This window comes from Bos grunniens, chromosome 11 (assembly GCF_055505025.1).
Source record: "Bos grunniens cultivar Pamir isolate PY7600 chromosome 11, Bosgru_T2T1.0, whole genome shotgun sequence".
NCBI lineage: Eukaryota > Metazoa > Chordata > Mammalia > Artiodactyla > Bovidae > Bos > Bos grunniens.
The window spans coordinates 76,819,494-76,833,823 of NC_141175.1; the positions used below are offsets into that span (position 1 = coordinate 76,819,494).

The 14,330-nt window shown below is 38.2% G+C and overlaps 2 protein-coding genes across 18 annotated transcripts in view; one reads left to right on the forward strand and one right to left on the reverse strand.

Moving 5' to 3' along the window:
- GTF2A1L (general transcription factor IIA subunit 1 like) overlaps window positions 1-14,330 on the reverse strand; it is a 170,652-nt gene that overhangs the window by 139,411 nt on the left and 16,911 nt on the right. The gene's annotated exons all lie outside the window — the stretch shown is intronic.
- Window positions 1-14,330, forward strand: part of LHCGR (luteinizing hormone/choriogonadotropin receptor) — a 137,419-nt gene that overhangs the window by 89,284 nt on the left and 33,805 nt on the right. The window lies entirely within an intron of this gene.

Sequence of the window (14,330 nt, forward strand, 5' to 3'; positions counted from 1 at the left end):
TTTCGTAAGTGGCTTCTTAAAATATATTTCTCCCTAGTCAGGTGATGTTCCCTAATTTTGAATTTTAGAACATTGCTAGCATTTCTACATAATATGGGGATAAATTTATATTTAAATTGTAAATAAACTCACAGTCATACATAAACAGAAATCAGTTGTCTGCTTTCCAGTAATATTTATCAGTTTTTATACATTTCTAATTTTAAAAAGATATGCAACAAGCAACAAAGGTTAACTGCATAGCACAGGGAACTATAGTCAATATCTTATAATAACCTATAATGGAAAATAATTTCAAAATTAACATGTTTATACATACAACATGTGTCACACAAAAAAGAATTCTACTTTCTTTTTGCCAGTTCTTCTAAATGTCCTGCTGCTGCTGCTAAGTCGCTTCAGTCGTGTCCGACTCTGTGCGACCCCATAGACGGCAGCCCACCAGGCTCCCCCGTCCCTGGGATTCTCCAGGCAAGAACACTGGAGTGGGTTGCCATTTCCTTCTCCAACGCATGAAGGTGAAAAGTGAAAGGGAAGTCGCTCAGTCGTGTCCGACTCCCAGCGACCCCATGGACTGCAGCCTACCAGGCTCCTCTGTCCATGGGATTTTCCAGGCAAGAGTACTAGAGTGGGGTGCCATCGCCTTCTCTGCTAAATGTCCTATGGACATCTAATAACAATCTATGAGATACAAAATTTTAAATACATTTGTGTAGGATATGATTAATATAAATTAAATATAAATCTATTACATTTAAATTATAAATGACATTTCAAGATGCTCTTATTCTTATTTTTTCTGCATTTGATAAAATATTCTCAGAGAAATGTTCATATGTCTTACTATGATTATATATTTTTTTATTTTCCCTTATATTTCTTCTGATATTCTAGTGGTTTATGATGTCTATCTTCTTGGTGAACTGTACCTTTTATTATTAAAAATATTCATCTTTGTTTCATTTAAAATAAGTAATTTTTAAAAAAAAGAAAGCCCAGAAAAAAAAGTATCAGCTTTTATACAAACTAATGTAAAATTAAATAATACCTCTAAAGTTTTAACTGTTTTATTTTAAACAATAATTCAACAAAGTAGAAAGGACAAGTGACATCATGTTTAATGGATAAATTAAAAATATAAAGGACTGTACTAACTAGAATAAGCCAAACACTAAAAGAAAATATAAATCGAAACTGACAGAAATGAAAAGATTAAGACAAATCCACAATTATAGTTGGAGAATTCAACATTCCTCTCCATAGTAATCAATTTAAAAACTAGACTGAAATTCAGTAAGAATGTAGAAAACCTGAACAACACAATGAACCAACATAACCTAACTGGCATTTACAGAAAACTACTCCCAAAGAGCTAAATGCACATTCTTTTCAAGAGTACACAGAATGTTCATGAGATGTATCATATTCTGGACCATAAAACAAACCTTGACAAATATAACACATACAAAGTATATGTTCACTTAGCAAAAGGAATTATACCAGAAATCAGTAATAGAAAGATCTGGAAAATCCTCAAATATTTACAAATTAAACAACACATTTCTAAATATCCATGGGTCAAAGAATAAGTCACAAGGAAAATTAAAACATAATTTTAACTGAATGCAAACAAAACCATGACATTGTAAAACTTGAGATGAACCTAAAGCAGTACGTAGAGGGAATTTTATAGCATTAAATGATTATATAAGAAAAGAAGCAAGTCTCAAATCGCTGACCTAAAATTCCACTTTAAGAAATTAAAATGAGAAGACCAAATTAAGCTCATAGCAAACAAGGAAATAATAAAAAGGAGCAGAGTAATTACATGAAATTAAAGTTGATATCAGTTCTAAATAGACTGTTAACAACTTTAACCACAAAGAAAACATGGAATACACACAAAAGAAATGAGAAAGGAATCAAAATGTGTCATTACAAAAAATCAACTACACACAAAAGAATATAATAAGGGAAGAAATGAAGGTCAAAAAAGCTAAAAGACACACAGAAAATAACAAAATAGCAAGAATAACTCCTCCCCTATCTGTAATTACTTTAATGTAAATAGATTAAACTCCCTAATCAAAAGTAACAGTTTGGCAGAATGGATAAACAGTACCCAGCAATATACTGTCTACAAGAGACTCAACTTAAACGGAAGACACACACAGGTCAAAAGTAAAACTATGGAAAAAGACATTCCATGCAAATAGTAACCACAAGAGTTGGGGAAACTATGCTAACATCAGACAAAAAAGACTTTAAGTCAAACACTGTTAAAAACAAAGAAATTATATTATGATAAAAGGATCAATTCATCAAGGAAATATAACAATTATAAACATATATGCACCAAACATCAGAGCTCCTAAATATATGCAACAAAAAGGGAGAAATAGCTCTGCAATAATAGTAGGACATTTCAATACTCCACTTTCAATAATGAATAGAACCACAAGACAGAATATCAATAAGGAAATAAAGAACTTGAACATGACAGACTAATTACACCTAACAAACATAAACAAAATATGCAAAGCAGCAGGACACACATTTTTCTCAAGTTCACACAGAACATTCTCCAGGATAGGCTGGTAAGTTAGGCCACAAAAAAGACTGAAATCATACAAAGTATCTTTTTTTGATCACAATGGAATGAAACCAGAAATAAAAGCAGAAGGAAACCCAGAAAATCTACAAGATAGAGAAGTTAAAGAACAGTCTAAAAAAAATTCAATGGATCAAAGAGGAAATCAAAAGAATCAGAATCTTCTGTCAAAAGATAAAAAATATCTTGAGACAAATGAAAACACAACACACCAAAACCTATGGGATACTGCAAAACAGTGCTCAGAGGGAAACTGATAGCTGTAAATGTTTGCATTAAAAAAAGAAGAAAGATCTCAAATTATTAATAATAATTTTAAGAAACTAGAAAAAGAAGAAATAATAAAGCCCAAAGCTAGTAGAAGGAAGGAAATAATACCAAGTAAAGCAGAGATAAAGAAAAGGAAAACAATAGAGAAAATAAAATCAGGAGTTATTTCTTCAAAAAGATCAATAAAATTGATAAATATATGACTCAACTGATAAAGAAAGCTAAAAATCAGAAGTAATGAAATTTTACTACTGATTTTACAGAAATAATAAGAACTGTAAGAGAATACTATGACTAACTGCATGCCAACAAGCTAGATATCCTACATGAAATGAACAAATTCCTAAAAACACATAACCTGCCAAGACTGAATCATGAAGAAAGAGAAAATATACACAGACTTATAATCAATTATGACATTGAATTTAGTCATCAAAAAATCTCTCAACAAAGAAATGCCCAGGACCAGATGGCTTCACTAAAGAATTCTACTTTTATAACCTCAATCCTCAAAAATCCTCAAGAAGGGAATTTCCTAATGCTCCAGTGATTAGGACTCTTGAGTTCTCACTGCAAGGGCGAGGTTCAATCCCTAGTCAGGGAACTAACATCCCACAAGTAGCACAGAACAGCCAAAAAAAAAAAAAAAATTCTCAACAAAATACTAACAAAATTCAATAGCACATTAAAAGGATCACACACCTTGGCCAAGTCAGATTTATTCCTGAAATGCAAAGGTGGTTCAAAACATGAAAAAGTAATATTAACACATTAACAGAATGAAGAGGTGGAAAAAACTACACAATCATCTAAATTAGTGCAGAAAAAGCATTTGAGAAATTCAACACCTTTTCATGATTTAAAAGAATTCAAACTAGGAATAGAAAGAAATTGCCTCAACATAATGAAAGTGAAAGAGGAGAGTGCAAAAGTTGGCTTAAAGCTCAACATTCAGAAAACTAAGATCATGGCATCTGGTCCCATCACTTAATGGCAAATAGATGGGGAAACAGTGTCAGATTTTATTTTGGGGGGCTCCAAAATCACTGCAGATGGTGACTGCAGCCATGAAATTAAAAGACGCTTACTCCTTGGAAGAAAAGTTATAACCAACGCCTAGACGGCATATTAAAAAGCAAAGACATTACTTTTCCAACAAAGGTCCGTCTAGTCAAAGCTATGGTTTTTCCAGTAGTCATGTATGAATGTGCGAGTTGGACCATAAAGAAAGCTGAGAGCCAAAGAATTGATGCTTTTGAACTGTGGTGTTGGAGAAGACTCTTGAGAGCCCCTTGGACAGCAAGGAGAGCCAACCAATTAATCCTAAAGGAAATCAGTCCTGAATATTCTTTGGAAGGACTGATGCTGAAGCTCAAACTCCAATACTTTGGCTGCCTGATATGAAAAGCCAACTCATTAGAAAAAGCCTGATGCTGGGAAAGACTGAAGGCGGGCTAAGCGGACGGGACGACAGAGGATGAGATGGTTGGATGACATCACTGACTCAATGGACATGAGTTTGAACAAACTTCAGGAAATAGTAAAGGACAGGGAAGCCTGGCATGCTGCATGCAGTACATGGGGTCACAAAGAGTCGGACACGACTTAGCGATTGAACAACAATAATCATGATGGCAGGGTACATCTTCTTTAATTCTTAACAGAAATTGAACCAAGCACCTCCCATAAAGCAATGGCAATGATTATTTATTACCTAGCTATGTACAAGATCATCCTATGCCACTCTACTCTTACCTGGGGTGAAATACATCTCAACATATTTTGACAAATACAAAAAACAGATTTTGTTAAATTGGCTTTTTCCTACAAAGAAATAAAAACATCACATCAGGTCAGTTCAGTCACTGAGTCGTATCCAACTTTGCAACCCCATGGAGTGCAGCATGCCAGGCCTCCCTGTCCATCACCAATCCCAGAGTTTACTCAAACTCATGTCCATTAAGTCAGTGATGCCATCCAACCATCTCATCCTTTGTCTCTCCCTTCTCTTCCTGCCTTCAATCTTTCCCAGCATCAGAGTCTTTTCAAATGAGTCAGTTCTTCATACCAGGTGGTGAAAGTGTGGAGTCTCAGCTTCAGCATCAGTCCTTCCAATGAATAGTCAGGACTGATTTCCTTTAGGATGGACTGGTTGGATCTCCTTGCTGTACAAGGGACTCTCAAGAGTCTTCTCCAACACCACAGTTCAGTTCAAAAGCATCAATTCTTCAGTGCTCAGCTTTCTTTATAGTCCAACTCTCACATCCATACATGACTACTGGAAAAACCATAGCTTTGACTAGACACAACTTTGTTGGCAAAGAAATGTCTCTGCTTTTTAACATGCTATCTAGGTTGGTTATAACTTTTCTTCCAAGGAGCAAGCGTCTTTCAATTTCATGGCTGCAGTCACCATCTGCAGCCACCACCTGCAGTGATTTTGGAGCCCAAAAAGTAAAGTCTGTCACCGTTTCCACTGTTTTCCCACCTATTTGCCATGAAGTGATGGGACCAGATGCCATGATCTTAGTTTTCTGAATGTTGAGCTTTAAGCCAACTTTGCGCTCTCTTTCACTTTCATTAGGAGGCTCTTTAGTTCTTCTTCACTTTCTGCCCTAAGGGTCATGTCATCTGCATATCTGAGGTTATTGATATTTCTCCCGGCAATCTTGATTCCAGCTTGTGTTTCATCCAGTCCAGCATTGCTCATGACGTACTCTGCATAGAAGTTAATTAAGCAGGGTGACAATATACAGCACGTACTCCTTTCCCGATTTGGAACCAATCTGTTGTTCCATGTCCAGTTGTAACTGTTGTTTCTTGACCTGCATACAGATTTCTCAGGAGGCATGTAAGGTGGTCTGGTATTCCCATCTCTTTCAGAGTTTTCCACAGTTTATTGTGATCCACACAGTCAAAGGCTTTGACATACTCAATATAGCAGAAGTAGATGTTTTTCTGGAACTCTCTTGCTTTTTCAAGGTTGGCAATTTGATCTCTGGTTTCTCTGCCTTTTCTAAATCCAGCTTTAACATCTGGAAGTTCATGGTTCACGTAATGTTGAAGCCTGGCTTGGAAAATTTTGAGCATTACTTTGCTAGTGTGTGAGATGAGTGCAATTGTGTGGCAGTTTGAACATTCTTTGGCATTGCCTTTCTTTGGGAGTGGAATGAAAACTGACCTTTCCCAGTCCTGTGGCCACTGCTGAGTTTTAAAATCTGATTAAGAGATATTCATTTTGAAGTATCATATAGTGACTTAAAAAATATGTGCTCAATTAACTAAATCATCAATTCAAATAACTATCAGTATGATGATTTATCTTAGAGGAATATCAGGATGGATTTGGAATTTTTTAATATCCCAATAATTCTAATGGGTGTCCCAAGTGGCACTAGCGTGGGAGAGGTAAGAGGCACAGGTTCCACCCCTGGGTCAGGAAGATCCCCAGGAGGAGGGCATGGTGACCCACTGCAGTATTCTTGCCTGGAGAATCCCAACTACAGAGGAGCCTGGCAGACTACAGTCCAGAGGGTCACAAAGAGCCAGACATGACTGAAGCAACTTAGCATGCATGCACACAATAATTCTAATATTTAGCCAGAGCTGAGAATTATTGAGCCAAATAAACTCGTCACAGATCCTCCCTTTTAAAGTTTATATTCTAATATACATATATATCTTTCCCGCTCCGGTGCTGGGTCCGCAGATATTAATAAAATATACCTCTCCATGCACAGAGGACATTGTAACATATCTTTTAACTACATTATGACAGATACATGCTTAAGGGGCTATGATGATACAGAAGAGATACATCCAAGCTAATAATAAAAGGGGAGTGGTTAGGTAGAAAGGTATTAAAATAAGACTTCTGGAGAAAGTAATAAATGGCTAAGTAGGAATTAACCATAAGGAAGGATGGTGGGAGAAAAATCCAGGCACAAAGCTGAGGGGACAGCAAAACCAAAGAGAGGCAGGAAACAACAAAGTCAACACAGCTAATTGCTCGTGGTTTGTTGTTCCCAATAAAGCAGTAGGTATGAAAGGAAGGAAGAGTAAGAAAGAAACGCAGAAAACATGGAGTCCTTGTGCGCCACACTGAGTGCTGGCCTAGGAGAAGGAGACTGCCAGGGATTTCTCAGCAGAGACAGGGTTACTCAGGATCAGCAGAGATGTGGGGTGTGCAACCATGGGAGGCTTTGCGCAAGTCCCCTCGAGGTAAGAGAGCGTATAGAAAGAAGGCAGTTGGGAAAGCTGCAGTAAACAAAGATCCCACTGCTTTTCATTGCTTAAGTTGTTGTCAGGAAACAAGAGGGGTCTTTCTTCTGGCTGGGCTCTGCCATCGTCACTGGGTGTGAAGAGTGCCCCCTGTAGGTCTCCCAACAGTATTTAATCAAGGTTTCTATTAATGTTTTTTCACAAGGAGTTTAAATTTTATCCTGTAGCTTGATGGGCAATCAGTGACATGGCAAGCGGGCTGTATGCTGGGTAAATCTATGGTAGAGAAGAGGAGCAGAGATCATAGCAAATGTGCACTGAGTTCTTACCATGTGCTAGGAAGTACACTGCTGAGCACTTCACACTGATTTTCTCACATAATCTTCCCACCATCACAGTTCTACGGTAGATATGATTATCTTTATTTACAAATGAGGATATAGAAACTTGCCCAACTCACATGGTTATTAAGGGATATAAAAGGAATCCAAAACATTTCTCATCCCTGAATCTTTTAAGCTCTAGGATGGGTGGATTGGGAAGAGTGGAATAAGAACCCGCAAAGACTATAAGGCTAGTAATTAGTTAGAAACTATATTATCCCAAGTGAGAGACAATTAAGGCAATAGATGGAGAAGAGGGAATAGACTCCAGAAATACTTGGTTTTAAAGGATGTCAAAAATCATATGATTCAGTCTTTAAAAGGAATGAAATTCCTTTATATGCTACAACATGAATGAACCTTAAAAATGTGCTAAGTAAAATAAACCTGTCACAAAAGCACAAATATTGTATGACACCGTTCACAAGGTACCTGCTGCTGCTACAGCTGCTAAGTCGCTTCAGTCGTGTCCGACTCTGTGCGACCCCATAGACGGCAGCCCACCAGGCTCCCCCATCCCTAGGATTCTCCAGGCAAGAATACTGGAGTGGGTTGCTGTTTCCTTCTCCACACAAGGTACCTAGAGTAATCAAATTCATAGACACAGAAAGTAGAATAGAAGTTACCAGTAGCTGAATGGAGGGGGTAATGAGAAGTTATTTTCTAATGGGTACAGAATTTCAGTTGGGGGATGATTAGAAAGTTCGAGAGATGCACAGTAGTGATGGCTGCACAACAACGTAACATACTTAATGCCACTGAACTGTACACCTAAAAAATGGTTAAAATGGTAAATCGTATGCTATACAGTGGACCCCTGAACAATATAGGTTTGAAATGTGCAGGTCCATTACACATGGATCTTTTTCAATAAATATGTACTACAAGATCTGTGATTGGTTGAATCCATAGATACAAAGGGCTTCCCTTGTGGCTCAACTGGTAAAGAATCTGCCTGCAATGAGGGAGATCTGGGTTCGGTCCCTGGGTTGGGAAGATCCCCTGGAGAAGGGAAAGGGTACCCACTCCTGTAGAGTCAGACATAACTGAGTGACTTTCACTTTCATGGATACAGAGGGCTGACTATAAACTTGTACATAGACTCTTCACTGCAGAGAGCTCAGGGTCCCTAACCCCTCTGCTGCTTAAGAGTCCACTGTATGATAAGAGAACAGACTCTATATGATTTCAATACTTTCAGTTCAGTTCAGTCACTCAGTCGTGTCCAACTCTGCTACCCCATGTAAGCACGCCAGGCTTCCCTGTTCATCACCAACTCCCAGAGCTTACTCAAATTCATGTCCATCGAGTTGGAGACTGAAGCTCAAGAGAATAAGAGGATTGGAAATGCACTTATCAATAAGAAGATCATTGTTAAAACCATGATATTGCATGAGACTGCCCACGGAAAACATGAACTAAGAAACAAGCTGAGGATAGAACCTTTAGGAAACAGGAAGGGCAGATAAAGAGGAGTCATGAAGGAGATAAGAAGAAGCAGTCAGAAAGGTAAAAGAGAAGGCAGCAGAAATAATATTTGGGAGAGGGACAATGAAGATGGTGGGGAGAGAAGCAAGAGATGAAAAGGAGCTGGAGAAGATACACCATCATACCCATTTCTCTCCTTCTACTTTTGGGAGTTACAATGAAAACCTGAGTTCCTAATTTTCTATAGCATTGTAAGATTAGAAAACAAAATTCCTCCACTGAGGAAAAACTTAACATAGTAATATACAATAATATGCACCTTAAAATAGGAGCATGTCAAAAACTGTCAGGAATATATTTTATGCAACAGTAATGATGTTAAACCTACATAAAAACTTAAGATCTTTGGCAGTCTACACAGGAAAAGCAGGCTAATTGTACACGAAGGGCTAACTGTAACTTGTTTTCAGCAACAAGAATTTCTGAAAGCTACTTATAAAGAGTTATTTATAAACTTTTTTGAAAATTATATTAGTATAAATTTTACCAGATTACTATTTTAAGATATCCTACGGAAAAAAATTTTAATATAAATTAAATTCCTTTCAATGTTTGTGTTTTAAATACAGATATATTTTAAATCAACCAACAAGTTGTATGAACCATTATCCAATATGTCACATGCCCATAAAGCGTAACAGCACTAATCTAAATCTTATCATGGTGACAGAAGCTATTAAAAACTCCATAAACATCTCTGATAACTCTAAAAATTATGAGGCTGGTTTTATGCCCAGTCTACAGCAATCACTGAATTTTAAAGAGCAACATTACATAGTTTGCTTTTAAGAGGCAACCCTGGAATTTGAACCTGTTGTGCTTAAGCTCTTAACCACTACCCTCTAAACAATCCTTGCTTAGTCTTCCTTAACTGATCTATTTCTCCATATCAAAACAAAGTACAAGATGACATCTAATAGGTGACAGCAGAATAAGTCCTTGAATCATCACTCCAGAAATCTTTAAAGGTCAGAGCCCAGGAGGAAAATGCCTCTAAAATTATAAGTGATGAAAACACTTACAGTCATTTTCTCTCAAAATCAACTGTTTCATAATTAGGAATTTATCCTACATTTCTTAAATTTTATATGGTTTGTGAAAATATGATAAAAAATGCTCAAAAAGTATTTTACCCTTAGTGTGTGTACTTGGTCACTCAGTTATGTCTGACTCTTTGCGACCCTATGGACTGTAGCCCGCCAGATTCCTTTCTCCGTGGGGATTCTCCAGGCAAGAATACTGGAATGGGTTGTCATTCCCTCCTCCAAGGGATCTTCCCAACCCAGGGATCAAACCCAGGTCTCCCGCATTGCATGTGAATTCTTTACCATCTGAGTCACTAGAGAAGCCCTTAATACATTATACCAAACTAAACTAAAAACACTTGCTAAAAGATTTTGAACAGGCTTCATCAAACATCTGAAATACTCTAATAATAAGTCAAATGGTTTCTGATAAACATGTTCTTTGTTCATTATCCTTCACTGTACCCTATAGGATACCTTGGGCTTCCCTGGTGGCTCAGACAATAAAGAATCTAGCTGCAATGCAAGAGACCTGGGTTTGATCCCTGGGTTGGGAAGATCCCCTGGAGAAGGGAACGGCTACCCACTCCAGACTAGATCTGATAGACAGAGTGCCTGATGAACTATGGATGGAGGTTAGTTGACACTGTACAGGAGACAGGGATCAAGACCATCCCCATGGAAAAGAAATGCAAAAAAGCAAAATGGCTGTCTGGGGAGGCCTTACAAATAGCTGTGAAAAGAAGAGAAGCGAAAAGCAAAGGAGAAAAGGAAAGATATTCCCATGTGAATGCAGAGTTCCAAAGAATAGCAAGGAGATATAAGAAAGCCTTCCTCAGCGATCAATGCAAAGAAATAGAGGAAAACAACAGAATGGAAAAGACTAGAGATCTCTTCAAGAAAATTAGAGATACCAAGGGAACATTTCATGCAAAGATGGGCTCAACAAAGGACAGAAATGGTATGGACCTAACAGAAGCAGAAGATATTAAGAAGAGATGGCAAGAATACACAGAAGAACTGTACAAAAAAGATCTTCATGACCAAGATAATCACGATGGTGTGATCACTGACCTAGAGCCAGACATGCTGGAATGTGAAGTCAAGTGCGCCTTAGAAAGCATCACTACGAACAAAGCTAGTGGAGGTGATGGAATTCCAGTGGAGCTCTTTCAAATCCTGAAAGATGATGCTGTGAAAGTGCTCCACTCAATATGCCAGCAAATTCGGAAAACTCAGCAGTGGCCACAGGACTGGAAAAGGTCAGTTTTCATTCCAATTCCAAAGAAAGGCAATGCCAAAGAATGCTCAAACTACTGCACAGTTGCACTCATCTCACACGCTAGTAAAGTAATGCTCAAAATTCTCCAAGCCAGGCTTCAGCAATACGTGAACTGTGAACTTCCTGATGTTCAAGCTGGTTTTAGAAAAGGCAGGGGAACCAGAGATCAAATTGCCAACATCTGCTGGATCACCAAAAAAGCAAGAGAGTTCCAGAAAAACATCTATTTCTGCTTTATTGACTATGCCAAAGCCTTTGACTGTGTGGATCACAATAAACTGGAAAATTCTTCAAGAGATGGGAATACCAGACCACCTGACCTGCCTCTTGAGAAACCTATATGCAGGTCAGGAAGCAACAGTTAGAATTGGACATGGAACAACACATTGGTTCCAAAAAGGAAAAGGAGTTCGTCAATGCTGTGTACTGTCACCCTGCTTATTTAACTTATATGCAGAGTACATCATGAGAAATGCTGGGCTGGAAGAAGCACAAGCTGGAATCAAGATTGCCGGGAGAAATATCAATTACCTCAGATATGCAAATGACACCACCCTTATGGCAGAAAGTGAAGAGGAACTAAAAAGCCTCTTGATGAAAGTGAAAGAGGAGAGTGCAAAAGTTGGCTTAAAGCTCAACATTCAGAAAACTAAGATCATGGCATCCGTTCCCATCACTTCATGGGAAATAGATGGGGAAACAGTGGAAACAGTGTCAGACTTTATTTTTGGGGGGCTCCAAAATCACTGCAGATGGTGATTGCAGCCATGAAATTAAAAGACGCTTACTCCTCGGAAGGAAAGTTATGACCAACCTAGATAGCATATTCAAAAGCAGAGACATTACTTTGCCAACAAAGATCTGTCTAGTCAAGGCTATGGTTTTTCCAGTGGTCATTATGGATGTGAGAACTGGACTGTGAAGAAAGCTGAGCGCCAAAGAATTGATGCTTTTGAACTGTGGTGTTGGAGAAGACTCTTGAGAGTCCCTTGGACTGCAAGGAGATCCAACCAGTCCATCCTAAAGGAGATCAGTCCTGGGTGTTCATTGGAAGGACTGATGCTGAAGCTGAAACTCCAATACTTTGGCCACCTCATGCGAAAAGTTGACTCGTTGGAAAAGACCCTGATGCTGGGAGGGATTTGGGGGCAGGAGGAGAAGGGGACAACAGAGGATAAGATAACTGGATGGCATCACTGACTCAATGGACATGAGTTTGGGTAAACTCCAGGAGTTGGTGATGGACAGGTAGGCCTAGTGTGCTGTGATTCATGGGGTCGCAAAGAGTCGGACACAACTGAGGGACTGAACTGAACTGAACTGAACTGAACCCACTCCAATATTCTTGCCTGGAGAATTCCATGGACAAAGGAGTCTGGCAGGCTACAGTCCATGGGGTCACAAAGAGTCAGACATGACTGAGTGACTTTCTCTTTCATAGTAAACTTTATACTATACCCTTCCCTTTTATCTAGAAAAGTATTAAGGTTGCAGTTAACTACTATATTGCTACAGATTTGTACAGCATTTCTAAAGGACTACTAAATCATTAGTCAGAGACACAAGTTTTCAATTATTTGTCATATGTCACTAAATTGTATAAGTGGAGTTAGCTGTAAGACATTTTACATTTGTAAAAAAATAACACAAACCACTTGTAAAAGAATGAAACTAGAACACTTTCTAACACCTTACACAAAAATAAACTCAAAATGGATTAAAGATCTAAACGTAAGACCAGAAACTATAAAACTCCTAGAGGAGAACATAGGCAAAACACTCTCTGACATACATCACAGCAGGATCCTCTATGACCCACCTCCCAGAATATTGGAAATAAAAGCAAAAATAAACAAATGGGACCTAATTAAACTTAAAAGCTTCTGCACAACAAAGGAAACTATTAGCAAGGTGAAAAGGCAGCCTTCAGAATGGGAGAAAATAATAGCAAATGAAGCAACGGAAAAACAACTAATCTCAAAAATATACAAGCAACTCCTACAGCTCAACTCCAGAAAAATAAATGACCCAATCAAAAAATGGGCCAAAGAACTAAATAGACATTTCTCCAATGAAGACATACAGATGGCTAACAAACACATGAAAAGATGCTCAACATCACTCATTATCAGAGAAATGCAAATAAAAACCACTATGAGGTACCATTTCACGCCAGTCAGAATGGCTGCGATCCAAAAGTCTACAAGCAATAAATGCTGGAGAGGGTGTGGAGAAAAGGGAACCCTCTTACACTGTTGGTGGGAATGCAAACTAGTACAGCCACTATGGAGAACAGTGTGGAGATTCCTTAAAAAACTGGAAATAGAACTGCCTTATGATCCAGCAATCCCACTGCTGGGCATACACACTGAGGAAACCAGAAGGGAAAGAGACACGTGTACCCCAATGTTCATCGCAGCACTGTTTATAATAGCCAGGACATGGAAGCAACCTAGATGCCCATCAGCAGATGAACGGATAAGAAAGCTGTGGTACATATACACAATGGAGTATTACTCAGCCATTAAAAAGAATACATTTGAATCAGTTCTAATGAGATGGATAAAACTGGAACCTATTATACAGAGTGAAGTAAGCCAGAAAGAAAAACACCAATACAGTATACTAACACATATATATGGAATTTAGAAAGATGGTAACAATAACCCTGTGTACGAGACAGCAAAAGAGACACCGATGTATAGATAAGTCTTATGGACTCTGTGGGAGAGGGAGAGGGTGGGGAGATTTGGGAGAATAGCATTGAAACATGTATAATATCATGTATGAAACGAGTCGCCAGTCCAGGTTCAATGCACGGTACTGGATGCTTGGGGCTGGTGCACTGGGACGACCCAGAGGGAGGGTAGGGGAGGGAGGAGGGAGGAGGGTTCAGGATGGGGAACGCAGGTATACCTGTGGCGGATTCATTTCGATATTTGGCAAAACTAATACAATATTGTAAAGTTGAAAAAAAAAAGAAAGAAAGAAAAAAAATAAATAAAATGCATACATAAAAAAAAATAACACAAGATTTTTTAATTTTACCA